The sequence below is a fragment of the Microcaecilia unicolor genome, chromosome 4, assembly GCF_901765095.1.
Source record: "Microcaecilia unicolor chromosome 4, aMicUni1.1, whole genome shotgun sequence".
In the NCBI taxonomy this organism is placed as follows: Eukaryota; Metazoa; Chordata; class Amphibia; order Gymnophiona; family Siphonopidae; genus Microcaecilia; species Microcaecilia unicolor.
In genome coordinates, this window is record NC_044034.1 from 43,482,698 (window position 1) to 43,498,167 (window position 15,470).

At 45.0% G+C, this 15,470-nt stretch overlaps 1 long non-coding RNA gene across 2 annotated transcripts in view; it reads right to left on the bottom strand.

Annotated features, from left to right (window-relative positions):
- Nucleotides 1–252: 252 nt before the first annotated feature.
- LOC115467855 overlaps nucleotides 253–15,470 on the bottom strand; it is a 68,841-nt gene continuing 53,623 nt past the window's right edge. For both annotated transcript variants that reach the window (XR_003941772.1, XR_003941773.1), the window contains exon 3: nucleotides 253–379. This is a non-coding gene — a long non-coding RNA (uncharacterized LOC115467855). The remainder of the gene's footprint in view (nucleotides 380–15,470) is intronic.

A 15,470-nucleotide genomic window follows, 5' to 3' on the forward strand; every position in this document is an offset into this window, starting at 1 on the left:
CTAGAAAAGTTGGCTGGTTTTAGCTTTTTTTTTTTCTTGAGCAGGTATTAATGCTCAAAAGAGGAAATAAATGTCATCATTCTATTACATTTGGGCGTGTCGCAACATAGACAAACACAACGATCACAAGCACGAGCACAGCTAGTGTGGGAAGCACTACAGTTGCTATTTGTTGCCGTGCCTCCTGCATTGCCTGTTTTCTCTCCTTCTTATCCTTGGAGGATTCCTTTTTAGGTTTTCCTTTCAGCTGCCTCATTCTGTTGCCAGGTTTTGGGGAGTAAGAAAAATAAAAAGCTCAGGAGTTCCGCGACGACAGTGACCTTGAAGGCGATGGTTCCTTCCGTGGCAGAACACTGATGTTTCCCTCTTAGGCAAAAATCTGTAACGGTAAAAACAGAACAATCTTTCAGTGACAGTACAAAATTTAGTGTGACGAGTAGATTACATTGAAACATTGAAAATGGCAGCAGTTAAACACCGTATCAAATCCCATCCCCCTTTCCTAAAGGACTTATAATCTCCCTCCCTCCAAAGCTTTCCCTCTGGCCCATCTCCTCTGACCAGTAGAGAATCCACAGACGTGGAGAACTCAAAGAAGTCCCACGGATATATCACAAAACAAACAATGAAGTGGGTAAAAAAACCAGAGACTGGATCACAGTGAAGATGAACAAAATTTTATTAACTAGTATATTGACTCGACACAACGTTGTGTTTCGGCCACGAGGCCTACATCAGGAGTCTAAATACTTGAGTAGAGAACAATGAAGATGATCCAGAGTTAGCAATGCTGGAAAATGCAGTCTGACCTGTAATGGTCTTAAAAAAGACCTTTATTCTAAAATGTAAGCCGAATCACTCGCGTTGAGCGTCTGAGCTGTGCGAGTGATCCTCTTGGCCGAAACACAACGTTGTGTCGAGTCAATATACTATTTAATAACATTTCGGTCATCTTCACTGTGATCCAGTCTCTGGGACTCCTGGGTTATTTTACCCATCTCCTCTGACATCACTTTTCTGTTTCTGCATGGGCAAGACAGGTCAGAGGGAAAGCTTTGGACCAGATCACAGGCACTATATGGGCAATGCTACTGCCAGGGACCAAGAGAAGACCACCTTTAAGGTAGACTGGTGCAGACCGGATTACACATGGACAGGGGGTTGGGAGTGGAAGAAAGCAGAAACGATGTTTGGAGGAGACAGGAGAGGCTGCAATGTGATTCATTTTTTAAAATCATGATTAATAATGAATGCATTAATCGCAGAGCTGACTGCGATTAACTTGCAGCCCTAGTTACTAGTAATCCATAACCTATCATTTAAAACTGGGGACTGAAAGATGGCCAATATACACCAATTTTTAAAAGAGGCTCTAAGGTGATCTAGGAATCAGCATGACATTTATGCTGTGCAAAACAGTTCAAGTGATACTAAAAAAAATAAAATTATTAACCACAGACACTGCTTAAGAGGAACGAGTCAACTTAAGTTCAGCAAACGGCAAGTCTTGTCTTATCAGTTTAACAGATTCCTTTTTTTTTTTTTAAAGGTGTAAACAAGTGGATGACGGTGAGCCAACTGACATAGTATATTTGGATTTTCAGTACAAATCTGACAAATTCCTTCATGGGAAGCTCCTTAGGAATCTAAGGATAATGAGATAGGAAGTAATGTCCTTTTCCGGACTGCAAACTGTCTAAAAGATAGGAAACCGTAGGGTTAAATTATCAGTATTCACATGGAAGAGGAACAGCAGTGAAATGCCCAAAGGGTCTGATACTGGGACCTATGTTGTTTAACATATTCATAAATGATCTGGAGACAGAAGTGATGCATGAGATGATCAAATATGAATATGGTACAAAATTATTCAGTTGTTAAAAATTCCATTGTATTGTGAGTGTAATCTTGTGATTGTAGGAAACCGGGCATCTACATGACAGATGAAATTTAATGAGGACAAATAAGTGATGAACACAGGGGAAAAAAAATCTCAACAGTATAAAATGCTGAGTTCTAAGTTAGGAGTTACCAGCCAAGAAAAAGATGTTGGAGTCATTGCGGACTTTTCAGCCCACTGTTCCATGACTACTAAACGGACAAATATAATGATTGGGATTATTCAAAAAAGGATTACAATTCAAAACTGAGAATATCATTATGCCTCTGTACAGGTCCGTGGTACAACTGGACTTTGAATACTGTGTGCCGTTCTGATCGCCCCCATCTCTAAAAGGCCATAGCAGAATTAGACCAGGTTCAAAGAAGGGCAACAAAAATGAAAGGAGGTTACACGAGCCCGGGCACCTCAGCTTGGAGAAAAGATGACCGAGAGGGAAATACGATAAAAGTTTAGAAAATCATGAATGGGCTGAAAACAGTTCAATAGGGAACATTTGTTTAATCTGTCAACCACCGGAAAAACAAAAGGACACGGCGTGAAACTAAATAACCAGCAGATTAAAAACAAAATGGTAGGAAGGTTTTTCAAACAGTGCATACTTAAGCCATGGAATTTGTTTGCTGCCAGAGGATGTGGTGAAAAACAGGAGTTCAAAAGAAGTTTGGCTAAATTTCTGGAAGAAAGGTCCAATTATCCAGGTAGATTCAGCAAGAGCCATTTGCTCATCTCTAGAAATGAGCTTTAAGAAACATCTGCTTTTTGGGATCAGCTGGGTTACTTGTTACCCAAACTGGTTAGTGTTGGAGACAAGACGTTGGGCTCCATGGATCTTGGTCTGGTTCGGCATGACTTTTCTTTATTATTATTATTAGCATATGTATAGCGCTACCAGACGCACGCAGCGCTGAACACCTGATACAAAGAGACAGTCCCTGCTCAAAAGAGCTTACAATCTAAATAATACAGACAGACAAGTCAGTTGCGGGTGAGTTTGTTAAGGTCTTATCTTGTCACAAGAGTAAAAAAGCTCTAAATGTAGACTACAAAATGCTCAGGCTTTCCACTTACAAAGACAAAGCTCACTGTCCAAACCAGGGGTAGGCAATTCAGGTCCTTGAGAGCCCCAGGCAGGTCAGGGTGTCAAGATAACCACAATGAACATGCAAGAGAGAGATCTGCAGACTAAGAAGCAGTGCAAGCAGACCTCTCTCATGCATGTTCATTGTGGATATCCTGAAAACCTGACCTGCCTGGGGCTCTTGAGGACTGGAATTGCCTACCCCTGGTCCAAACCATATCTTTGTCTCATATGATTTTAATAGGGTTGGACAGCCAGTTGCAAAAATGACATTACCCAGATGATATCTCCTTGCTCTCCCTGAACCAGTGCTTGCTCATCCAGGCCGTACAAAAGCAATAAAGGTTGCCTTCCTGCTTTCAGCACAGAGGTCATAAGCAAATTAGCTACCTGGTCCTCAATCTACTACTACTACTACTACAAATCATTTCTATAGCGCTACCAGTCGTACGCAGCGCTTCACAGTTGAACATGAAGAAAAGACAGTCCCTGCTCAAAAGAGCTTACAATCTAAATCAGGACAGACAGACAGGACAAATAAGGGATAAGGGACTATTGAAGAGAGGAAGACAAGATAAAGGTGTTACGAGCAGGTGACAAGTTAGGAATTAAAAGCAGCATTTAATTAAACCCCTTCAGTTCTCTTAGAAGATATGAAAGATGATAAATGTGAAGGGTCCAAAAAACGTATTTACGTGAATTAAAGCGAATAATGCACTTACAAGGAAACAAATAAAAAAACACCTCCCAACTGGAGAGCAGAAAGTTTTAGTAACAAAAATTGTTTACGCCTTTTCTGAGTCTCTTATTGAGATATCAGGAAACATATTTATTCTTAGTCCCAGGAATAGTTTATCCCTGTTGCTAAAGAATAGAGGGAAAAGCCATTGCTTATCAGGAATTAAAGCTACAGTTGCTGCTGTCAAGTCTAGGGATTCTTTATTCTCTTGAGGCAAGTCCTTCTGCAGATTGTAGTACACCTGATTAAAAGGTGGTAAATTTGTCTCAGGAATCTCTAGTATTTCATGGAGATATTTTTAACATATCCATCGGCTTCACTATACTTTCCCATCTCCCACTGTCTGGATTCCTCATTAGGAACAGACTCATTATGGAGAAGCAATTCTGAAAAATCTGCTTATCATCTGACCCAACTCCTCCCACCAGATCCTATTTTTGTGTACAGAGTTGTTGCGGGTGGTTTAAGTAAAGAAAAGGGGAAGCAATGGCCAGATGTTCACATGAAAATAAACGTGAATAATCTGCTTCTTCCGCTCAGACACCTGTGAGCATCGGAATCCCCACTTGTGTGGCTGATTCGTCTTGCTTGTCAAAGAATGCAAGTTGCTTACCTGTAACAAAGACTCCCCAAAGACAGCAGAATAAATCAGCCAAAAAAAACCCCCCTTCCTCTGTCCCTTACAAGCTGGGATGTTAAACTCTACTATTATTCTGAGGAAAGGGACAGGAGCTGGCTCTCCCGCATACGACCACAAGATCTTTGGATATTTCTGAGCTCAGAGAGAAAACTGTTCTTTGTTGGCACTAAGGGATGACATTTCGTTTATTTATACCCGCTTGTCTGGCTCAGTTATCCTGCTTTCTATGCAGAACCTCCACTATCGGTAAACAATTTTGGTTTCCTGACATTAGGCCTGAGTCTACCCTCTCAGGATTTATCATGGCCCTTTATTCCAAACTACCTTTCCACTGAAAAAAAGATTTACTTCTTGTGAATTAACACTTTAAAGTCTCTATCATATTTCCATTTACAAATCACTCTTAACACTTTGGGGCTCATTTTCAAAGTACTTAATTAATTTATTTATTTTTGTTACATTTGTACCCCACGCTTTCCCACTCATGGCAGGCTCAATGCGGCAGGCAATGGAAGGTTAAGTGACTTGCCCAGAGTCACAAGGAGCTGCCTGTGCTGGGAATCAAACTCACTTCCTCAGTTCCCCAGGACCAAAGTCCACCACCCTAACCACTAGGCCACTCCTCCACTCTTAAGACTTACAAAGTTCCATCTCACTAAAGAAAAGAATTAGATATATTTTGATCATTCTGCGTAATCAACATTATGTCTTCTCTATAAGCCTGGCTGTTCTAGGCTTTCAGAAATCACCTTCTTAAATAAATATGCAGAGGAACACATTTTAGGGCCTGAAGAGTGACCTTGATGCATTCTTTTAATTCGCAGCACAAAAAATAAAAATTGAAAATGAATGTTCTCATACTGCTTGTACAAGCTATATAGCAAGGGTATAACTAATTTATTTTAACATTAAAAACGAGATAGCAGTAAAACCTAGCAATTGCAACAACGGAGGCCACAAAAAGTAGAAACAAAGAGGTTTATGGATGAAACTAAATATAAATGTAATTTTAACACTTCCCAAGGCTCTTTAAATGAATATGAAATCATGAAATTTATAGGAGAATGAATATTCATCTGGGAAAGGAAAAACAAATCTCATTTCTCCTTGCACTCAGAGAGGCAATAAAGCACATATACATTTTTAAAGACTCTGTGTTACCCTATGTGGAGGGCGATACATAAACATGCCGGCTAGGCACACTACTAGGATTTTAAAGACAATTCTTAAACACCAAGGCCCGATATTTGGCCAGCAGCGAATCAGCATTTTGTTGACTGCCACTGGCTTTCAAACCCAGAAATTAAATGCCAGTGCCCGGACATGTCCGATATTTAGCACTTAACTAGGTTACCACATAAAGAGGCCCTTTTACTAAAGCTTAGCACATGCTAAACGCTAACAAGCACATTGGTATATAATGGGCTTCTAGCATTTAGTGCACGCTAAGCTTTAGTAAAAGGGCCACAAAGATGGAACTGACGTTTATGCGCTTAACCTGGCCAGTTAAGTGTTGAGTATCGGTACTTAACCGGCCAAGTGCTGACTCTGCCCTCTGAATTCCCTCAAAGTAGCCTGTTTTCAGTTTGGTACTAGCTGAAAATTAGTGGTTAGCCCCAAACAGGCAACTGGCCAGGAACAGTTTCTAGCCTGTTAAATCGCTTTGAATATCAACTCCTTGCCCTTCCCCTTCCTCTCCATGGCATATCCTACAGCCCTGTGGTTCGTCTAAGCTGGCAGAGGAGGAGGAAGTGACTCAATGTGCGGCAGTTCACTTCCTCCTGCCGCACGATCTCTGTGTGGGAGAGGGGAGAGAAACCTGATGTTGGCACTTCAAGCAGCATTCTGCACAAGAAGTGCAGCATTTTGTAGGGGTAGAAAATTCTGCAGAAATTCTGCACTGCGCATTTGTACAGGATTCCCCCAGGCGTGATGTGTCAAGAGGTTCCCCACCCTGCCCTAAAATAGTAAGAAAAAAAAAACTGGGAAATGAAAACTTGTCATGATGATGATATTCTCCACAAAATACAACATGTATAATATGGTAATTATCTTATCCAATAATTTATTCTTTGCTCTTGCTATCACAACTTGATCCTTCAGCTAGTAAATTCTATTATTCGAGCCTTCACTTTCTAAAACATATTTCTTCACATCCTCTCCCATTTACAATAGCGTCCATTGTCAGGAAAGCAGCATACATCTGTTTATGTTTTCGATGCCAGTCTCTTTGATTAGCTACTAGATGTCATCATAAAATACAATACAATACAATGTAATAACTTATACACCGCAAATAATATTTGGCTCAACCCTCCTCTGAATGAGACAAGTGAGCAATCTCTGCAGAAATCAGTGAGAAATTGAACCAAGATCTGCTGCTGGACAATGCAGAAAAAAACTAACCCCCGAATTCTAAATAGTGCGACTCGAATTGTGCATGCAAATCTGGGCGTATTCTGATTTGCATGCAAAACTAAATTTGATAACAAGCCCATTAGCACATCTGATTGGGTGCTTTAACCCCAACTAACCAAATCATACCAAGCAACTCAAAAGGGCGGGTCAGGGGCACTCTGAAAATTTGTGCTTATGCACTGAAATGCCATGAGGTCTAATACTGGCACTCCTTTAGGTGTGAGAATCAGCTCTAAGTGCTATTCTATAAAGAGCACTCGCCCTTTATAGAACACTGCTCAACGCCAATTTTTTTCTGGTGCCGATTTATGAGACCATTTGTTGAATTCCCCCTTAGCATGTTTCTTTAATTTGTGCCATGGAAAGCCACTGGTGAAACAGCTGAAATTGCTTAACACAAGTTTATATAAAGCAAAGATACTTATTTGTAGCAGGTATTCTCCGAGGACAGCAGGCCTTATATTCTCACAATTGGGTAACGATGTATTGGATCCACAGCACACCTGGTTTTGATACGTCTCGGTTGCCTCACAATTCCAGGAGCCAGGAGTTCTAGAGACTATGCACTGGAACCCCCAGGCAGGGAAGCTAGGACCTTGGACTCTTCTGGGTGGAAGATATTTCAGGCCTCGTGTCCCGTATTCAGTGTTACCAGTTCTTTACAAGCGTCTACTTGCGGGACTCGGTGCGCAAGTTGCTGGACTTGGCAGATTCTCTCCCACCAGAGCAGGTTGAGTTGGCTAAGCAGCAGAAGGCATGTCGTACGTTCTTGGCCAGGGGCACCTACAACACCTTTGACATGGATCTCTGCTCAAAGTATAGCAATGCACAGACTCTTCTGGCTGAGTGTTTGTGACTTGGAACAGTCGGTTCAGAAGGTTGGTGGATGCTGGAGGGGGTGACTGACGAAATCAAGAAACACACTGATACCATATCTTCTCTCTTCCACCGGCCGCTTTCTGCTTCTGCATCAGCCTCCTCATCTCAGAAGTCTTTTGGCAAGTCGAGGAGGGTGCTTACTACTCTCAGAGGCATAGGTATGCCACCTCCTCTCGCCAGCCTGTTCAGGCTCAATCCCAGCATGCTCATTCTTGTCGTCAGCATGCACCTAAGGCCCCTGCTACTCCCCAGTCAAAGCAAGGGACAAACTTTTGACTGGCTCCAGCATAGCCGCTATCAAAATGCCCATACCAGATGACTTGCCTATAATCTCTGACCGGTAGGTTCTCTAAATAGTCCAACTTGAATATGCCCTCAATTGGCTTCGAAAAACCAGCACGAGCAGGTACTTGCAAAGGAACTTTCCACCCTTCTGAAGGCTCATGCGGTCTAGCCCGTTCCACCATGGGAGGAAGGGCTGCGATTCTATTCCAGGTACCTCCTCGTGCAAAAGAAGACAGGGAGGATGTGTCCCATCCTAGACCCAAGGGCTTTGAACAAATTCCTGGTCAAAGAAAAGTTCAGGATGGTTTCCCTGGACACCCTTTTCCTGATTGTTCAGGAAAATGATTGGCTACACTCTCTGGACTTAAAGGAGATGTATATACACATCCCGATACTTCCTGCTGACCAGAAGTATCTTTGATTTCGGGCGGAACACACCACTTCCAGTACCGCATGTTGCCTTTACAAAATGCCTAGCAGTAGTTGTAGCGTCGCTACGCAGGCTGGGGGTGCAAGTGTTCCCTTACCTCACCAATTGGCTGGTGAAGAGCACGTCAGAGGACGGTGCTCGTGAGTCCAAGCGGAGGACTATTTGGGTGCTAGAGCTACTAGGGTTCATTAGAAACTACCCCAAGTCCCACCTTCACCCTGCCCAGCAACTGGAATTTATTAGAGCCCTGCTCGATACACAGGTTTGAGCCTTTCTTCCAGAACCGAGAACAGACACTCTAGTAGCTCTGGCTTCTCAGGTTCGAGTTTCTCAGCAGGTCACGGCACAGCAGATGTTGAGACTGTTAGGCCACATGGCTTCTACCGTTTATGTGACTCCCATGATATGCCTCCACATGAGATCAGCCCAAAGGACTCTTGCCTCCCAGTAGTGCCAAGCTACGGGAGATCTAGAAGATGTCACCTGAGTGTCCCCAGACCTGGTTCACTGTCTGCTATACTAGACCATTCAATCCAATTTGACTTTGGGACTACCATTCCAAATTCTTCAGCCTCAAAAGGTTCCGATGATGGATGCATCTCTCCTGGGTTCTGGAGCTCATGGAGATGGACTTCACACTCAAGCAGCCTGGTCCTTCCAGGAAACAGGTCTGCAGATCAACCTTCTGGAGCTCCGGGCGATCTGGAACACTCTAAAGACTTTCAGAGAATAGCTGTCTTACCAAATTGTGATCATTCAAACGGACAATGTGGTTGCAATGTACTACACCAACAATTAGGGGCACCCATGCCCTCTGTGTCAGGAGGCCATCCGGATGTGGCGCTAGGTTTGCTGACTCAGCATATTCCTTCGGGCCACTTATCTGGCATGAACATCATGCTGTCTCCTGTCATTAAACCTCCTTGGGTCCAACATTAATGGTGGGTTCCAACTGCTCATGCTTGGTGGCAGGTGACAAGAATTACATTTTAGGCTCCTATTTTTCCAGCCCTGATCATCAGCATACCAAATGTTCAGGGGCACTGGAGCCCTGGTGGCCCGCGAGTCAATCCCCACCCCCCAGTGGTCTTAGTGGGTGAGGTAGGTGGGGGGAGGGGCACGTGTAAGGAGTGTGTAAGGAGCAGTGCCCGGACGGAGGTATGTATGTGGGGATGACGAGAGGAGTGGAGGGGGCAGACAATGCGTGGGGGGGGGGGGGAGGTGAAGGGAGGGAGGGGAATTTGAATTTGATTGGTGAGTCTGGGGTCAGGAATAGGAGGGGGCTGGGGTGTGTGTAGCTTTGGGTGGGTTTGGGAGTGGCGATGACTACCTGGAGGATAGCAGGGGAGGGGGCTGTAGGAGGAGGGAAGGGGGTTGTTTTCACTGAGTTTAAGAAGAGTGCTGAACAGGGAGGCAGGTCACAGGGGGTTCCTTCTTGGGGGCTGAGGCTGACAGATTTCAATTGTAAGATGGGCTGGGTGAGGCATAACCTGCTAAAACTCTGAATTTAGGGATTTCCTCAGAGAGGAGTGGCAACATTACCTACAGGACAATAAGCCCAGTGGCACCTCGCCCATTAACTTCTGGGAAGCTGGGAAGGCGGCTATGAGAGGAAAAATTATAAAGTATACAGCCTGCACGCGCAAGAAGCGGGACGAGGAGCTAATACACCTGCTCAGCTCCAGGAACTCCGGGGGAGGGTGACAGCGGGGAAGCAGGGCGCCAGAGACACTTATAACAATGTGAAAAGCCGAATAAATGAGAGCTTAAATCAGCGTGTCCTGAGAGACATCCAACTGTACAAATATAATTTGCATAGGTGGGGAAACAAGGCAGGCAGAATGCTGGCAATATTAGGGTAACTGGCCGACGAGGCAATTAATCTCCCGTGTTAAGTTACCAACAGGGCAGCGGTCCATGAAAGAAAAGGAGATTCAAGCTGCACTTGTAGATTTCTATAAAGCACTATATGATTCAGGGCATTGTGACGTTGCACAGAGTGAGGCTTTCTTTAAGGGATTGAACCTCCCGTCTTTGACACAAGAGCAGCTGAACTTTTTAAATGCGCCTTTCAGGGGGGAAGAAATCCAGTCTGCAATTAAAAATCTTAAATTGGCTAAAGCACCAGGACCAGATGGGCTGGGCGCTGAATATTACAAGATATTGGGGGCTAAGGTTATTGGTCCCTTCTGTGACTTGTGTCAGGTATTATGCACTCTGGGTCAGTTCACAGGTGCCTTGACTCACGCCTCTATAATAGTACCGCCCAAACCTGGAAGAGACCCTGAGAACGTGGGTTCCTACCGTCCCATTTCCTTGTTAATATTAAGATATTCGTGGGAATCTTGGCTTGTAGGCTGGGAAAAATTCTTCCAAACCTAGTACAGGGTGATCAGACAGGCTTTGTGACAGGGAGGTATACATCCACCAACATTATTCGAGCCGTGAGCGTTCTTCAGACAAAGGGGGGGAGGGGGGGACAGGCAATGACATCATTGTGAGCTTAGATTTGGAAAAAGCTTTTGATAAGATTCTTTGGGATCACCTGTTTTGGATATTTGGGGAGTTCTTAACAGGAATAAGAGCCCTTTACAGCACACCCATGGCGCAAATTCTTGTAAATGGTGAGCTAACCGAGTCCTTTGCTTTGGAGCAGGGGACGAGACAAGGGTGCCCCCTTTCCCCGATGCTGTTTGTGCTGTCCCTTGAGTCTGTCTGATTTTACACGCCAAAGGCTATCTAAATGGTATCGCATGGGGCGAACTTGGCAGCCCTCCCCTTTCTTTGAGCAACTCTCGAGGCAGTGGGGTGTATTAATGGGGAAGGCGATATCCATCCAGGAACTAGCATGGTGTTTCTTATTGGCATTCAAAATTACTCCTAATGTAGGTCTCCACAAGATTCAATTTAAAATCTTACATAAAGCATATTTTACTGGAAGCAGGGGCAAGGCCATGGGGTTGTGGGAATCTGAAGAGTGTGAGAGGTGCATGCAAGGAAAGGGAACACTTGTACACCATTTTTTGAAGTGTCACTATCCGTGGGATTTCTAGAGGGGAGTCCAGGGCCTCTTGGAAGAGGTTTTGGGTACACTGGTGGAGTAGTCCTATAGGATCCTGCTTATGGGATCGGATTCAGACCTTCTGGCACAGGACCTTTCTGATACACAATAACAATTTATCTTATTAGCTCTGGTGTTAGCGAAAAAGGTCATCTTACAGCACTGGGTGGATAAGGCCCCTCCACCCATCGCTAAGTGGTACGCATCCATGATACAGATGGAAAAGCGGGTGCAGAAGGGGGTCTTTGAACCCTAACCGAAAACGTGTTCAAGCTTACATTAGTATATGGCAGAGATGCCAGACCTGCTTAATGCAGCGAACAACACCAAGGGTGTAGCCTCACGGATCGTAGGGATGATCAGCCTCAGGGGAGGGGATGGAGAGGGAGGGAAGGTGGTAGGGTGGGGGTAGGGGAAGCGCTTTAATAAGGAAAAAGGAGAGTACATGTTGAATATGTTATATTTTATTTGGCTCTGAAGGTAACATGGACAGCTGGTTGTTTGTATTAGAAGTTTATCATTTCACATTATCGTACTCATTTTATTGTTCTTGGTATCTTACTGTATATATACTGTTGAATGAGAGATGTGATCCTGTGGTGCGTAATTCTGTTTGTTATGCATTTCTCCTGCTAATAAAAACAGTTAAAAAAAAAAACCAAACCAATATCAATCCATCAAAGCAGGTCAGACTGCTTTAAAGATTTCTCTACAAGACAATGCAAGAGGCAGCATACCATTTGAAATCTGTGGGGCTCCACAAGGGAAGTTCTTTCATCAGGAAGAAGATTCATCTAGAGCAACTACTTGAGATCTTCTCATTAAGAAAGAGCAATTTAGCCAAGAGCAATTTCATTCACTCCTCAGAAGCACATCGGCCTCTTAAGCAATGCCGAATGATTTAAGAGCACAGGAGGTCAATGGACTTATAAACATACACAGGACTTTCAATTACCTTTACAGAGCAATGTCAACACAATTCCACTGCTTCCCACTCTTTGCTATTAGCAGAGTTTCAAAACACAAAAATATCACTGATGGCTGCTTTTTATGACACTCAGGTTCTTAAGCCCTCATGATCAAAAGCCCTGCGCTGTTCCAAACAGCCGGGACAGCGCAGGGCTTTTCTGCATCAATGATCAAAGATAATGCATGCAAATCTAAGCAGCGCTATTATCTTTGATTATCATGTTTAAAGTGCGGGAGAATTGCGCCTGAGCATGCGCTCAGCACAATCCTCCCGCACTTGTTTGACAGGTCTGGGCTGTCAAAAGCCCAAACCTGTCAAACAGCCTGCCGAGGCCTGAACAACGAGGGCTGGAGGACCGAATGTTGTCTCCAGCCCCCCCCCCCCCCCCCACAAACCCCCAGAAAATGTTGAGGCCGCCGCCAGCAGCCAAACCCTCTCCCACCCAGCGATGGGGGGAGGGGGGGGCTGGTGGTCCCCCCGACGATCCGACCCCCTCCATGCCCAGGGAGGGCTGGAGATCCAGTGGGTCTCCAGCCCCCCCCCCCCCCCGAACCCCCATAAATCGTGGTGGCCGCCTCCGGCCAAACGCTATCCCACCCTCTCTCCCACTCAGCGACTGGGATCCTGGATGCAATATGCGGGGATGGGCGCCGCCATTTTGCAGCAGCGTCGACAGGAAGAGGAGGGACGCAGGCAGGCTGCGTCCCTCCTCCAACAAAAGGTAGGGGTCCAGCCGGGGGGGCCGGCAGGGAGGGTGGGTGACCACGGACCACCAGGGATTCAGAACGCTGGGGGGGGGGAGGAGTTGGGGTGAGGTCCACCGGACCTCCAGCCCCCCCCCCCTCCGTCGATGGATAACAGGGTGGCGGCCACAACGATTTCTGGGGGTTTGGGGGGCTGGAGACCCACCGAACCTCCAGCCCCCCCCCCCCCGTCACTGAGTGGGAGGGAGGGTGGGATAGCGTTTGGCCGGAGGCGGCCACCACGATTTATGGGGGTTCGGGGGGCTGGAGACCCACCGGATCTCCAGCCCTCCCTGGGCATGGAGGGGGTCGGATCGTCGGTGGGACCGGAGGTCCACCGGACCTTCAGTCCCCTGTTTGCGTTTGCTTTGGGGGGGGGAACGGGGGCCTGCCAGCATGCAACTGCATGCTGGACAGGGCTCACCATTCCTCCCCAATGATCCGCAAAGTCTAACGCCAGCTCAGAGCTGGCGTTGATTTTGCCGCGGCCAGCGACCCAATCTTTGGCGCGCTGGCCACTGATCATTGGGGATGAATGCGTTAAGCGCTGATTAGCATGCATGTGCAAGCTAATTGCGCTCGAAGCCCTGTTTAGCATGCATTTGCATGCTACTTGCGCTAAGAGCCCTCGAGTGCGTTGTTTCAGGCGCTCGAGGGCTCTGATCATGGGTCGGCAGCAAACTCCGGCGCCAGTATGGCGTTAACAGCCTCTAGCGCCGGAGTTTGCTTTTGATCATGAGGGCCTTAATGCACTGTATGTAATTGCATCCCGCTGACGTCCTTCACCAATTTAGGTTGGCAAATTACAGACCTAAATCAAAATTGGCCTCCCATTAACTATTAAATCTCCCATCAACACAGATTTCTTAGCCAGTCATGAAGAGTTTTGATCTGGAAAAAGGAATATTGCTGCCATCTACAAGGGTGTAAAAGGCCATTTTTCTACTTTATATAACCCACTTTTTAAGGGCACTTCCTGTAAAAACTGGGGGCCACCTTCAGAGGCTGCTGAGAACTGAAAAACTTAACCATACTGTCTGGAACACAGTCTCTTGGACAGAGAACAGCATGCACAGGGAGGTCCGAGGGGATCACTCAGAGTTTTTGAAAGAAAAAAAAACCCAAAACAAAACACACTCCACCACAGAATGTTTGTTTCAAACCAGAAAATAAGTTCACAGACAAAAATAAAATTAGCAGTAACAGCAGGAGAGGTTGAAAAAAAAAAGAACAGATAACTGAATTTCATAGTCTCAATGTTCATTCCATTTACACTGGTCTAAAGCAGAAAAACATAAACCCATTCAAAATCTATTTCTAACCTTCTTCAATAAAGCAACATGAACCTCCTAGCTACTATTGTTCCCAACTGAATTATCCATCTTGTACCAGAAAAAGCCCGCCTCTCAGTGTGAGGAAACACTGCAGAAAAGATAAACTTTCCATCCCCAATAGCTAGGAATATTCACCCTCCCAGGCACTATTCAGAAGATTATATCTTGGATGGACTTCAGCTGGTTAAAGGAGAGAAACCCATTCTCTTAATGGCACAGAAAAGCCACTGCTCCTCCCCTCCCTGGATCTCATTGGAAGGCAGCCTCTCAACTTGCTTCTCTGGAGGTCAACTCCTGAGTTCTCTGTATACCTTTGCCCCACCCCCAGGGATTAGCATCACCTCCATCTATTGAACATTCCCCTATTTCCACATAAGACGCACACAGTTTACTAGAACCTAAGTGTCTCTATAATCACCATCCTAAAAGGCAAAGGTGCACATGTAACAAGGATGGTAAGGAAGCTTTTTTCCCCCAATTTAAAATTATCCTGTCCTGTTATTTACTTACACAGATTTAGCTCACACCTTTTCCAGAAATAGTTAACATTCAGGTACTCCAAGTATTATTTTCCTGGCCATGGAAGACTTAATCTGAATTTGTACCTGAGGCAATGGAGGGTTAAGTATTAAACTGTATTTAGATTCTAAACATTTGCAGATGGTAGTCCAAACAATTATGTTAAATCAACTAGATTATTGTACTATCACATTACTAGGTGTCTCAGAAAGATTACAAGTCCTTCAAAATGTAGGGTAAATATTCAACCGGTGTCCTACATTTTTTTGGCCACCAGCACCACAAATCTGGGTTTGTACAGCTAGCTATACTTAATAGCTAAATGTAAAATTCATCACTTAACCACGTAAATAAAACCGGATAAAGATAGGACCGAGTTTTATGAAGTCCGATTTGTCCAGTTAACCTAGGCAGTTAAATGCTGAATAATGGCACTTAACTGCATACGTGTCGACTCTGCCCCTGGACTGC